Source organism: Anabrus simplex, chromosome 1 (genome assembly GCF_040414725.1).
Source record: "Anabrus simplex isolate iqAnaSimp1 chromosome 1, ASM4041472v1, whole genome shotgun sequence".
NCBI lineage: Eukaryota > Metazoa > Arthropoda > Insecta > Orthoptera > Tettigoniidae > Anabrus > Anabrus simplex.
In genome coordinates this window covers 1,058,192,551-1,058,207,056 of record NC_090265.1, presented here as the reverse complement: position 1 = coordinate 1,058,207,056, position 14,506 = coordinate 1,058,192,551, and the positions used below count along the sequence as shown (strand labels likewise).

The 14,506-nt window shown below is 35.9% G+C and overlaps 1 protein-coding gene across 1 annotated transcript in view; it reads left to right on the top strand.

Annotated features, from left to right (window-relative positions):
- LOC136857974 (uncharacterized) overlaps positions 1-13,786 on the top strand; it is a 120,369-nt gene extending 106,583 nt beyond the window's left edge. Inside the window, exon 10 of the mRNA XM_067137126.2 lies at positions 12,925-13,786. The gene's annotated coding sequence lies outside the window, so the exon portion shown is untranslated. The remainder of the gene's footprint in view (positions 1-12,924) is intronic.
- The last annotated feature ends 720 nt before the right edge of the window (positions 13,787-14,506 follow it).

Below are 14,506 nucleotides of genomic sequence, written 5' to 3'. Positions count from 1 at the left end.
GCATAATTCCCATCCTCGCCGCTAGAAGGGGGCTTCATTCATTCCATTCCTCACCCAGTCAAATGACTGGAAACAGGCTGTGGATTTTCATTTTTCACTATGAAACTAAAGTTCTGACTCCAATTTATCTCTGTATGGTACAGGCACAAAGTATGGGTGCATCAAGACAAGGCATCAAATCACATGTTCAGTTCAGCCCTTGTATTCTTAGAGTGAATGGAACAAGAAATAGGAAAACACACTATGGCCTTCAGTGACATTCCAGTGAAATCACCTGATGCTTCTCCTATGGACTTTTGTGCATTTGGACTTCTGAATAGGGTATTAGGAAACAGGCATCCTTGTACTGCAGAAGACTTGTAAAACACCTGTAAGGAAGAGTGGGAACAGATGGACATAGCTGCGCTTTGTAGAAGTCTTCCTCAGTAGAAAATGAGGTGCAGAGCTCTAGTCATATGAAGGGACATCATATAGAGCACGATCGACAGTAGCGATGTGGCTTTTCCTAAGGCAAGATACTAGTGCAATTTATTACCAGAGATGGGAAACAATCTCGGTAATACAACCAATCTCTCCAAATTCATTGCCCTCTCAATGTAAACTTTTTGAAATATTTAATGGAAAATTAGCTATTATCCTGTTTAATGTCTTTAGGGTAAGGACCCACAGGCTGATACAGATTTTGTCTAGCAAAGAGCTGTTTAGTTTCATAACTCTTTCAGAACTGAAAGAAAACTGGAGGTGTGAATTTTTTTTGTATGTCAAAAACTGACTACAATGCTCCTCAATACACATATTGATAGTTTATTTTACAAAATAAAAACTAACATCCGAAAAACAGAACCCACACAATTGTGCGTATCAAAATTCAAAACCTCCTTGTATCACATACGATGATGTATCTTCAAAATTTACATTCACTAACCAATGTACACACTTCATTGAACATATTCCGGTATTCAGTAAAGCTTCTAGATTAATATAAACGCAATAAATAAATACTTACTTTTGGCTCTACTGCCTCCTGCCATCTCGCCGATCAACTGTGCTTTTTAAACTCTTCTTCCTTCGCCCTGGCGCTCAAGCGCATACTAAAAGCAATTGAAATACACGCCACATGTCCTGCAGTAGTCTGGTCTAGCGCCGAAAAAACATCAAATACGGTCAGGGATAACTAAAATACGAACCCGCACAATTGTGCGTACACGGTCTGAAAGGGATAATCTTTACGATCGTTTGGATACTCCCCGATATTGACAGGCTTAATTATATTTATGGGGATTTTGCCACAATCTTCTTTTTTCACTTTCACAATTGCTGTCACTATGACTATCCATTTCTATATAATTTTTCACTTTATAAGTCCACTCCTCTGTGACACTGCAAAAGAGAGTGTCATCTGTAACTGTTTTACTGAAATAATGACTTATTTTCACTAATTTTTGGTTGTTGCTTTTCAACTCTCACTTCATCTTTCTATTTTGAGCACCACTTAGATGTTTGTACTTACCTTTAATTAGTTACATTTTTTAGTAAGTACAGAACTATACTCTGTAACCGATACTAAAGTCTCTGTTATGATAATTTATTTGATTACAGCACAAAAACTATACAAACAAAATTATATTTAAAACTCTTCAATTAAAATTTGAAAAATATCACACCACACAACTGATAAGCCTATTATTAACTTTGCGCAAAGAGAGCTCGTTTGAAACATCTTATTGGTATTAAACACTGTTGTCGATAAAAAGTGTGACAAAAGTTACATGTTCAGGAAACTTTGTATACAATACAATCTAGGTACACTACACATCAAGAAAGTATCTTTCCTAAATAAAATATTATATTTTGGCATACATTTTTATTGCTGTCATTATTTTAAAATAATTTGGTGCAGCTCTTTTGTGAGGAGCATGTTCCAGTTTTACAAGAGACAGCCAAGGCAAGCATTGTTTACAGCTTTGCTGTATTATGCTCAACACGATTACAATAACTAGTCTAAGGATTATAAGATACATCACCTTTCCAAAACTATAGCTATTTTCATACAGATTGGTCAAAATTTGTTGCATCTTTTGCACCATTTTATGAGATTACTACATTTTGCCTTCTTTTCCCTTCTATTTCATGCTTCAGCAACTTTTCCCACCTATTTTTATCTGTGTTTTTATTTTATTCTTATCTCTTCTTGATCAGTCAATAAATTTTCAAATATAATTTATTGAAACCACCACTAATTCATATCCCAGCAAAAATGGCAAACCTGCAGCTGTGAAATCAAATTAAAATTTAAACAATGATGCTGCAACAATTTAAACTAAGTTCAGTTAGTACTGGCATGAATTTAATGGTTCCATCTATCGACTATGTTCTCTCTTGTTGGCCATGTTGGTGTTTTACAAGTTCAGACCAGGACATATTTTTTTGCAACATAAAATCATGCTGAAGGTTAAGGAGGAGAAGCTGTATGCACTTTCAGAAGAATCAATCAATCAATCAATCAATCAATCAATCAATCAATCAATCAATCAATCAATCAATCAATCAATCAATCAATCAATCAATCAATCAATCAATCAATCAATCAATACTGATCTGCATTTAGGGCAGTCGCCCAGGTGGCAGATTCCCTATCTGTTGCTTTCCTAGCCTTTTCCGAAATGCTTTCAAAGAAATTGGAAATTTATTGAACATCTCCCTTGGTAAGTTATTCCAATTCCTAACTCCCCTTCCTATAAATGAATATTTGCCCCAGTTTGTCCTCTTGAATTCCAACTTTATCTTCATATTGTGATCTTTCCTACTTTTATAAACGCCATTCAAACCTATTCGTCTACTAATGTCATTCCACGCCATCTCTCCGCTGACAGCTTGGAACATACCACTTAGTCGAGCAGCTCTTCTTCTTTCTCTCAATTCTTCCCAACCCAAACATTGCAACATTTTTGTAACGCTACTCTTTTGTCGGAAATCACCCAGAACAAATCGAGCTGCTTTTCATTGGATTTTTTCCAGTTCTTGAATCAGGTAATCCTGGTGAGGGTCCCATACACTGAAACCATACTCTAGTTGGGGTCTTACCAGAGACTTATATGCACTCTCCTTTACATCCTTACTACAACCCCTAAACACCCTCATAACCATGTGTAGAGATCGGTACCCTTTATTTACAATCCCATTTATGTGATTACCCCAGTGAAGATCTTTCCTTATATTAACACCTAGATACTTACAATGATCCCCAAAAGGAACTTTCAACCCATCAACGCAGTAATTAAAACTGAGAGGACTTTTCCTATTTGTGAAACTCACAACCTGACTTTTAGCCCCGTTTATCAACATACCATTGCCTGCTGTCCATCTCACAACATTTTCGAGGTCACGTTGCAGTTGCTCACAATCTTGTAACTTATTTATCACTCTATAGAGAATAACATCATCCGCAAAAAGCCTTACCTCCGATTCCACTCCTTTACTCATATCATTTATATATATAAGAAAACATAAAGGTCCGATAACACTGCCCTGAGGAACTCCCCTCTCAACTATTACAGGGTCAGACAAAGCTTCACCTACTCTAACTCTCTGAGATCTATTTTCTAGAAATATAGCAACCCATTCAGTCACTCTTTTGTCTAGTCCAATTGCACTCATTTTTGCCAGTAGTCTCCCATGATCCACCCTATCAAATGCTTTAGACATGTCAATCGCGATACAGTCCATTTGACCTCCAGAATCCAAGATATCTGCTATATCTTGCTGGAATCCTACAAGTTGAGCTTCAGTGGAATAACCTTTCCTAAAACCGAATTGCCTTCTATCGAACCAGTTATTAATTTCACAAACATGTCTAATATAATCAGAAAGAATGCCTTCCCAAAGCTTACATACAATGCATGTCAAACTTACTGGCCTGTAATTTTCAGCTTTATGTCTATCACCCTTTCCTTTATACACAGGGACTACTATAGCAACTCTCCATTCATCTGGTATAGCTCCTTCGACCAAACAATAATCAAATAAGTACTTCAGATATGGTACTACATTCCAACCCATTGTCTTTAGTATATCCCCAGAAATCTGATCAATTCCAGCCGCTTTTCTAGTTTTCAACTTTTGTATCTCTTTGTAAATGTCATTGTTATCATATGTAAATTTTATTACTTCTTTGGCCTTAGTCTCTTCCTCTATCTCGACATTATCCTTGTAACCAACAATCTTTACATACTGCTGACTGAATACTTCTGCCTTTTGAAGATCCTCACATACACACTCCCCTTGTTCATTAATTATTCCTGGACTGTCCTTCTTGGAACCTGTTTCTGCCTTAAAATACCTATAAATACCCTTCCATTTTTCACTAAAATTTGTATGACTGCCAATTATGCTTGCCATCATGTTATCCTTAGCTGCCTTCTTTGCTAGATTCAATTTTCTAGTAAGTTCCTTCAATTTCTCCTTACTTCCACAGCCATTTCTAACTCTATTTCTTTCCAGTCTGCACCTCCTTCTTAGTCTCTTTATTTCTCTATTATAATAAGGTGGGTCTTTACCATTCCTTACCACCCTTAAAGGTACAAACCTGTTTTCGCATTCCTCAACAATTTCTTTAAACCCATCCCAGAGTCTGTTTACATTTTTATTTACTGTTTTCCACCGATCATAGTTACTTTTTAGAAACTGCCTCATACCTGCTTTATCAGCCATATGGTACTGCCTAACAGTCCTACTTTTAAGACCTTCCTTTCTATCGCATTTATTTTTAACTACCACAAAAACAGCTTCATGATCACTAATACCATCTATTACTTCAGTTTCCCTATAGAGCTCATCTGGTTTTATCAGCACCACATCCAGGATATTTTTCCCTCTGGTTGGTTCCATTACTTTCTGAATCAGCTGTCCTTCCCATATTAACTTATTTGCCATTTGTTGGTCATGCTTCCTGTCGTTCGCGTTTCCTTCCCAATTGACATCTGGCAAATTCAGATCTCCCGCTACAATCACATTTCTTTCCATGTCGTTTCCCACATAGCTGACTATCCTATCAAATAATTCCGAATCCGCATCAGTGCTACCCTTTCCCGATCTGTACACTCCAAATATATCAAGTTGCCTATTATCTTTAGAAATGAGCCTTAACCTAGAATTTCATGTGTCTCATCTTTAACTTTTTCGTAGCTTACAAATTCTTCTTTCACCAGAATGAAAACTCCCCCTCCCACCTTTCCTATCCTATCTCTACGATACACACTCCAGTGCCGTGAGAAAATTTCTGGATCCATTATATCATTTCTCAGCCATGATTCAACTCCTATTACAATATCTGGTAAATATATATCTATTAAATTACTTAATTCTATTCCTTTCTTTACAATACTTCTACAGTTCAGCACTAACAATTTTATGTCATCCCTACTTGATTTCCAGTTCCCTGTTCCCTTATCACCGCTCCCTAGGCCATCCCGTTTCCCTGAATGTACCTCCCTATTACCCTTCCAAACAAATTTCCTAACTTATACGTACCACTGCGGTTTAAATGAAGGCCATCCGAGCGCAGATCCCTATCTCCTACCCACCCATTAGGATCTAGAAATTTCACTCCCAGTTTCCCACATACCCACTCCATAGTCTCATTTAAATCCCCAATCACCCTCCAGTCAGTATCCCTCCTACACAGTATTCCACTAATAACAATCTCCGCTTTCTTAAACTTCACCCGTGCTGCATTTACCAGATCCCACACATCTCCAACTATGTTGGTACTTATATCAGCTTGCCTTACGTCGTTGGTACCAACGTGAAACACTACCACCTTCTCCTTTCTCTCCTCCCTCTCTTCTACTTTCCTCAACATCTGCCTCAACCTAATTCCTGGATAACATTCTACCCTGGTTCCCTTTCCTCCACACACTTTCCCCACGTGTCTAACGATGGAATCCCCCATGACCAGAGCCTCAACCCTACCCACCTCATTTGATCCCCTCCCCTCCTGGTCAGCCCTATCTTTCCTGATAGCTGCAGAAGCTACTTCCTCCTCCCTTTTCTCCTTCCCATGACCCTGTTCCACCTGTCTTTTCCTATCCTCTACTCTACATTTCCCTTTCCTACCTTTTCCCTTCCTCCTACTTCCATGCATCTCAGCAACAGTTCCCTGCCCCTCATCTTCCCTCTGTTGTTCTACCTGGAGTGACTCGTACCGATTTCGCACAGACACCTGTCCTGAATTCTGATCCTGAATAGAGCCCTTGGCCTGCAATCTCCTTCCCCTTAGAACATTAGACCACCTGTCTTCTACAACTCCTCCCTTTCCTTCCCCTCCCTCTTGTACACCTACTGTAACCTGTACATTGTTTGAGGGAGTCCTATCTTCCTTCCTGTCTTCTGTGAGAATCCTAATTATCTCCCTCAAACTTTCCAGCTCCTCCCTCATACCCCTCAATGCCTCACCACACCCACAATAAGTACACTCGCGCTCCTTAGCCATTCTTAACGGGGGGAAAATTATAAATTAAAAAAATAAGTTACTTATTTGCAAAAAAATAAATGAACGGAGGGATATATTGTCTGGGATAGTACACAACAATAAGTTAATTAATATACGACTACACTACAATACTACTTAGTCGTGCTCTATTTTTTTTTTTATCCTACAACCTCTAACAGGATAAAAACTGCTGTTAATTACTGAATATCGAAAGTAATACACAAGAACTACACAATTCCAAACTGCAATTAAGCCTATCCTAATTTCAACAATATTTTAGTAAGAGTTTCTACGGATACCTCTACTACACCAGTACTACACAAATATTTTACAATAATAAAATAAGCACACTAAATTCTAATAGGATATTACTCGTATACTACTGTACAGTACACTACAGTAATTTTTAAACTACTTTCAGACGTATCCTAATTACGATACCGGTACCGTACCGTATGTCACTACTAAGCACAACAGAAATGAAATTTGCAAGAACTACTGTACTCAAAGATTACCAATGAAGCTAAATGCTTAGACAAATTATTATTAGTATTAGGGTCTAATAGATACACACGAATATAGCAGGCAAGATACGGCACTATCAAAATGTACCCTACTGTATCTATACTACAATGTATCTACACTACACTATACTGCGTTTGGTTAAATGCTTAAGTATCAAAAGGATTGCCGTACACGAAGAAAAACACGAATATAACTGGCAAGATACTATCTAATATATTATACCTTATCTTCACTACAATTCTACTGAAATGTGGTTATGTGATTATTACAGCTGGTGGATTACTATTATTTTCCCTACTCTACGGGACGGAGAAAAAAAAAAGTGTCCTTAATTAGGCCTACTGAGAAATACGAGGTTGTCTACAATAATTTCTCAAATATTTCTGTCAAAACTACTACTACTATTACTCCAGGGACTTGAACTGCAATTACTGGGATATATGAACTTTATTATTATTGGCTAACCGCTCATAAATACTGAAAGATCGAGGGAGCGAAATATAAATTACGGATACTAACTACCTACTCAGAAGTACAAATGAATGGAATACAAGGTCAGCTGATTTTTATTTATATTTACTTGACTACACTACACCCTTTGTTCACGACTGTAGCCAACAATGCAATATTTGAATATGAGGAGCGACAATAATCAATAACAATACGACTGTTAATTATTACCGTGTAATCTCTTTAACTTCTTTTTAAATGGAAGTTTACAGGCGTATCGTGTTTTTTAATGTAGTAAATTATTACCTTCGCAATAGTTTGAACGTATATCTATACGAAATACCGGAGAAGTTGCTGCAGAAGTTACGGTACTATTCCTTATGATAATCTGCCTTTGTAAGTACAACCAACGAACCTACAGATACCGGTATTTACAAATATTTTTCAAGTTAATATTGTTACCGGTACCTAAAGTATTACCTAAACCTAAATTCGAAACAAGGTGCACCTAGCTAGCCTACTTAACCTAGAAAACGTAATTTACTGAAGACCAACTGAATTACTTGTTACAAAATTTAAATAATTATTACTACTCCCAATTTCTACCAACAAGCACTAAACACCACTATGTAAACAGCACTAAATGAATGAGATATACACAAAATGAAGCTATTTCAACAGGTTTTCACTACTTTATCACTACAATAATGCAAGAGCTCTCAACAGCCAACTGTTCTCAAGCGCATCCAACAATGCATCAGTCTGGGTAAATTTTTCTATGTTCTTGCACACAATGTAATAAGAACTGCTCCTGTTCTTGAGTTGCAATTTATCTAAACTGATGGCATCATTCTTCGATGTGCCACCTGCGAAGTAAATATTGCAATTGATGACAAGCAACAAAGAAACAGAATAAACCAGCACATCCATTACAGCAATCATGTAAAGAAAATTGAACTTTACAACTCAAAACCTAAGCAATCTATTCTGATACACGCCTTCACTTCAGGATCTGAAAAGCAGCAGTCATTGAATGAGTTCAGTACGGATCTTGCTATAGCATTAATCCATGCATGTTTTTACTTAAAATGTACAATAATTCTTGTAAAATCATTAGTTTCATGCAGTTACAATAAAGTTTCATAATTTAAGTAGTTCAGTGTAATTGTAAAAATTCTTTATTACCATACTGTGTGATTCAAATGTATTTTGTCTGAAGTGTTTTTATGATTTACTTAAAATTCAATTTTGAAATGATATAATTTCCCATGGTTCCTAGGTGCATGTATAATAGGGTGTCCCTTAAAAGGGCAAAAATTTTTTTTTTCATTTATTGAAACGCATACCCCGTTATTGTGTGTATTAGTCTGTTAGTTACCCAAGTACAGAATTTCAACTTCTTACATTAATTTTAACCCATGCTGACGGCGCCTAAAAGTTTTAGAAAATAGCTGCTTAAACGGTCTCTTAAATGTAGTTGTAGATGGTCACTCAAAACAATTATTTTCGAAAATTATAAATGAAAACAGAAATTTATATAATGCTCTTCTTGTAAGTAACAAAAAAGATACAATTTTTATAGTTATTCATTTGGATATTTCCTCTTCAAAGTCCCTTTTTTACAGTCTGGGTAAATTTTTCTATGTTCTTGCACACAATGTAATAAGAACTGCTTCTGTTCTTCATCTGCAGTAATCAAACCATGAAAGTCTGTCATTAGTTTAACATCTCTTTCAGCTGTGTCATTAACTGCTTTTAAGGTAGAAACCTTCTTTTTAGCTTCCACAAATGCCATGTTGTCTTTCCATGAAGATACAATTTCTTGAAGGAAACCACTGTCAAGTTTCAGTCGTGAAAATAAATCTTTACTCTTGACAGAAACAAAATCACTCAAAGATTTCCCTGAAACAAGATAAAAAATACTTGCAGTGCCTATAAATAAAACAAATAAGTTCTAAATTAAATACCAGATTAAACACTACTAGTCTACTATGTACCATATAGAGAGCCAGACATCTCTTCTTTCGATGGAACATATCTCTTTCCGGAATCACCAAAGCTTTCTTTTTGTAAGTTTTATACAATGTTTCCTTTAGTCTGCTCATAAACTTCATTATCAAAAATTGAAAGGATGGCTATTTCCTCTGACATGTACCACAAGTGTTGACTGAACTTGTTTAAAGACGCATTGGAAATCAACTTGTCAACTTTCTCGTAATCTTTTAAGGTTTAAAAAAAACAAAAATCTTGATTCGGCGCTTTTATCGCCAAACTACATCCAAGCCAGGGCTTCACGTAAACTGTCACAATGAATAAACAAACATCTTGTAAAGCTTGTTTGTCCATAGCGATCATTTTAAACTGGAACTTCAGTAAACACATTTTTAAGGAGTAAATAGCTCTTGCCATCCATCGTGCTTGATGCATTGCACCAGGAGGTCTGATTTTTATTTTATTTTTAATGTCTCCACCCATAAAAACAATAGCGAGCTCAATAAGCTCATGATGATCAACTAGTACAGTCGATTTTGCCAGCTCATTGTAAAAAAAAAAAAAAACATCACCAATTCAATAATATTTGCCTCACAGAGATGTTTTTGGACAAAATCAGTGCACGGTTCGATGGCACTAGGATTGATATTCTTCCAGTTGTCCCTAAACTTTTTGAACAGTGGAATATCAGGACTGCTAGTGATTTGTTGGATCTTTGATTCAAACACACTTTTGAGCACCAGTTCGTAAATATGATGGCTGCAAGGAAAGAGTAACAACTCTCTTTCTAGTGTTTGCTCTAAAAGCACACAAGCTCCATTCAAGCGTCCTGTATTAGATGCTGTTGTATCACAGCACATTATTTGTACCTTATCATCCAGGTTCCAGTCATGAAGGGCATTTGATACTGCTTTCGCTTGCTCTTTACCGGAAGAGTTGTCTAACTTCGGCACAGCAAGAAGTTGTTCTTCCTCGTCATATGAAATAATAATTGGTAGGCGTTCTTCTTTAGAACTTCTTACGTACAGAGCAGGTAACAATTTTCCATCCCAATGAACAGTAACTACTTCAGGCACGTTATTCTGAAAATCGGATTTAATGGATCTCGCTCTATCTTTTCTCATTTGTGTTCGAATGCATTGAATAGAAGATTTGTTGATCGGGTAATTGTCAGAACTAAGACCAAGTGCTTCTACTGCAGACTGAATTATATAAACAGAATCTCTGATGCTTAGTTGACATCTGTCTAAAGTTGCAACTAATTTAGATGTGATAAAATCTTTTCTTCCTCTTCTTGTCGACGTAGCTAAAGAACTTACAGATTGAGATGTGGATGGCAGAGATTCTTCCAGGCTTTCTTCAGAGCTTGTGGATTGTTCTTCTACATCTTCATGTGTATCAAAAGTTGCATATTCCAATGAGCTCGTGGAAGGCATTTGCTTTAGTCTCTTTTTATCTTCTGTGAGTTTTCTCAGCCTGGCCCTTTCTTCAATATCAGCCAACTTTTTGTCAACACCCGATTTTTATTCTTTCAAGAGCATCAGCATGTGCAATATTGAATAAATTATCTAATGCAAGTTGAAAGTTCTCTTCGCAGTGCCTGAATCTTCTTGCTACTTTTTTGCAGTTCTCGCCAGACCTGATAAAGATCCACTAACTTCTTAACACAATTAGGCACAGCTCTGGTAGGTATTCTAGCCTTTTCCCAGAATATATTGCACTCCCAAATGACAAGATTTGCACTTTCACTAACAGTCAACTTAACCTCACGTATGTTGAAAAATAGAACTGCGAGAATTTGACGATTAGATGGTAATTTTGCGCCTGTTATTTGGCGATTTACTTCACCAACCAAGAAAATGCTTTTTTAATTGCTCCTTAGTTCCACTGACATCTTTGAAATATAAAACAATCCATGCTAGCTACCCGATAAGTGAAAACTAAGTGACAATAACAATGGGAGCGCGCCACTCTTATGACGCAACTTGTATGGACATGTTTGCGCGCGAGTCGGCATGGGTTGCACTGTTCCAAATAAGGAAAAAAATTGTTTTTAGGTATTTTAGGCCCAAATGAATAAAACAATAAGCTATGCATTGCAAAATTAAAACTTTGAAAAATAAGGGACACCCTAATATATAATGCAGAACAACTACACTTTTACTAGTTCTTGATTACTTGCCTGGTTTGGCTATAATCAGTATTTTTGTTTGCTTGTAAAAAATTGTAACAATACTTCTCAAATGACATTGATTACCAAGCAAGTTTGCCGTGAGGTTAGGGGCACGCAGATGTGAGCATGCATTTGAGAGATACTGGGTTTAAACTCCATTCTCGTGCCCTGAAGGTGGTTTTCTATGTTTTCTCATTTTCACACCAGGCAAATACTAGAACTGTGTCTTAATTAAAACATGGCTACTTCCTTCCTACTCCTAGCCTTTTCCTTCTATCCCATCATCACCATAAGTCCTATCTGTGTTGGTGTAATGTAAAGCAAACAGTAAAATTAAAAGAGACATTGATTAAAGTTGAATTAATGTAGAAATTACATTTTTAAGTTCTTACTTTACAGAGGTATTCTACTAGGTTATACTCATCTTACCAATTTTCTTCTTTCTATTATGGTGCTTTTAGTTTGTAGAAAAGATAATTATTATTTTATTATTGATATTTTCATATACAGGATGTTTTGAAAATACATGGCAGGGTTGGATTCCTCATAATTATGTGGAACAGACAAAAGGATTATATGAAAATTGATCTGGAAATTTGTCATTTTTGAGATATCATACTCGCAAGTATCATAAACCGGAATGTCATTTGTTAGGATGTACTTCATGACGGGTCCCTTGCACATTTTTGTCTTTATGTCTGTGAGCACCTTAATGCACATCATCCTGATGACCGGACAAATGTGGACCAATGTTGCTTACTCTCCATACTCACCTGATCTAAGCCCATTCAACTTCTTTGCGCAGTGGCACTTAAAGCTGTTGGTATACATGACTGCTGTGGAGGATGAAGCAATACCTTGTGGAAGAATTGTACAGGCTTGTCAAACAATACTTATGACACCAGGCACTTTTGAGCGTGTGCTCATAACATAATAAGATGATGAGCAGGAGAGTGCAGTAGGACAGAAAGTTGTAATTTCAAACATTTCTTGTGAGGTAATCAACAGAGTGCATCATTGCAGGAAACTCAGATTACATTCTAGCAGATAATGTTCCTGCTTACGATACTCAAGAGTCTAATACCTTAGTAATTATGAATTTTCACATCCATATAAACTTCTTTCTCCTCTACATAAGAGAAATTCAATCTTGTAATTTTGCTGTATATTTTTAAAACAACCTTCATTCTTGTAACACTTTTTTCATTATGCTTTTGATTTCATGCCCTTTCATCTTTAAAAATGACAGTTCTTGATGTAAGTTACTAAATAGAAATACCTATTCTTGTTCCAGGCCAAATACTGAAAGTACAGAAGAAGACCTCTCCCGCATGAATATAGTCTATTTGTTACTGATAAGCATAATCCAAGCTCAATTGGCTGCAAATATTTACTTTATATTGAAATACCAAGAGTTTCCATTCCTGATCACAGCATGCATCCCAATTGTGAGTGCCTTATATATCACATTTCATTCTGTGGTTTCTGTCAACAGAGAAGCCAAGGAGTCACTGGAAAAGACATATAATACTTGGGGTTATGCTTCATACGTGTTCAACTTTTCTTTGGCTATTTATTTCTGGGTCATACTCTTCCCCAAGCTTGAGATTTCCCATTGGCCCCTTGCTATTACTGTCAACAACATCTTTGGAGTCATTATGCTAGTGGATATCTTGCATCCTATCATTGAAATAAAAATAAAAGGACTGAAAACATTATGTGTACCTTTATTTATATTTTGTATATTTTTAATTACAATATATTCTGTAAGAAAATTGTTGCTAGAACTAGGTATCACATTCTTTTACAACTACGGGTTAAATATTTCAGATTTAGAAGCAAATGTAGTGTTTATTATTTGTATGACAGCAGTGCAAGGTTTACTTGGATTAGTCTTAAAAGAAAAGAGTATAATGCCTCTGACAATGTTGCCATAATTATTCAACTTATGGAATATTGACAGATACATCTAGTTTGTTATAGTGGAAGCCACTTCAGGCTGCCAAAACTAATTCAAGATAAATAAAATTAGAAAATATCTGAAAAAGATTATATCTGAAAAATATTTAATTTAATTAAAACCAAATGACATATTATTACTCTTTTAATTATTAGTATTAATATATATTTATTTTAAATTGTAATTTAAAAACTGATTTGATGACTATTATTAACATTTACTTCATCATTAAGATTATCACTTCATAATAATAATAATAATAATAATAATAATAATAATAATAATAATAATAATAATAATAATAATAATAATAATAATAATAATAATAATAACAGTTCAATGAAAGCTGATGATGTCAACAGAAACAGAAAAATGCCAGTAAACAAACCAACTAGCATGACTCCTACCTGGACTAGTGAGAAGAGAGGAAGCACAATTAGAGTGCTTCATTAAACCCTAGAACTGCGGACCGTCTTTCTGGAAGATGGCACCAATATAGATACCAGTTAAATACTGATACTTTTATCTTCACTTTTTAAAGTCTTTGAAAAACAAGCAACAGTATGGAGAAGTTCATTTAGCTGTAGAAGTGAAAGTATTTTCATATGTTCTTAGAATGAAGATGGCAGCCCGCTTTGTTGACTATTCTGAAATCGAGCACTTGATTTCCGAAGATCTTAGCGACAGTACTGATGGTGACAGGGATTATTGTGTTAATTCCGACGAGGAAGTTATTCCTGAAAGTAATGAAAGTGACAGCAAAGTACGAGGTGCCTCAGAAGTAATGGAAAATTCCGATACCGTAACCGGAATGACGTTCAAACTGGTGCAGGTTATATTATTATTGGCAGTACGTCAATATTTAAAGAAACCAGTGCAGGGATAAGTGTGAACTGTTGATATTTGAGTATATTGT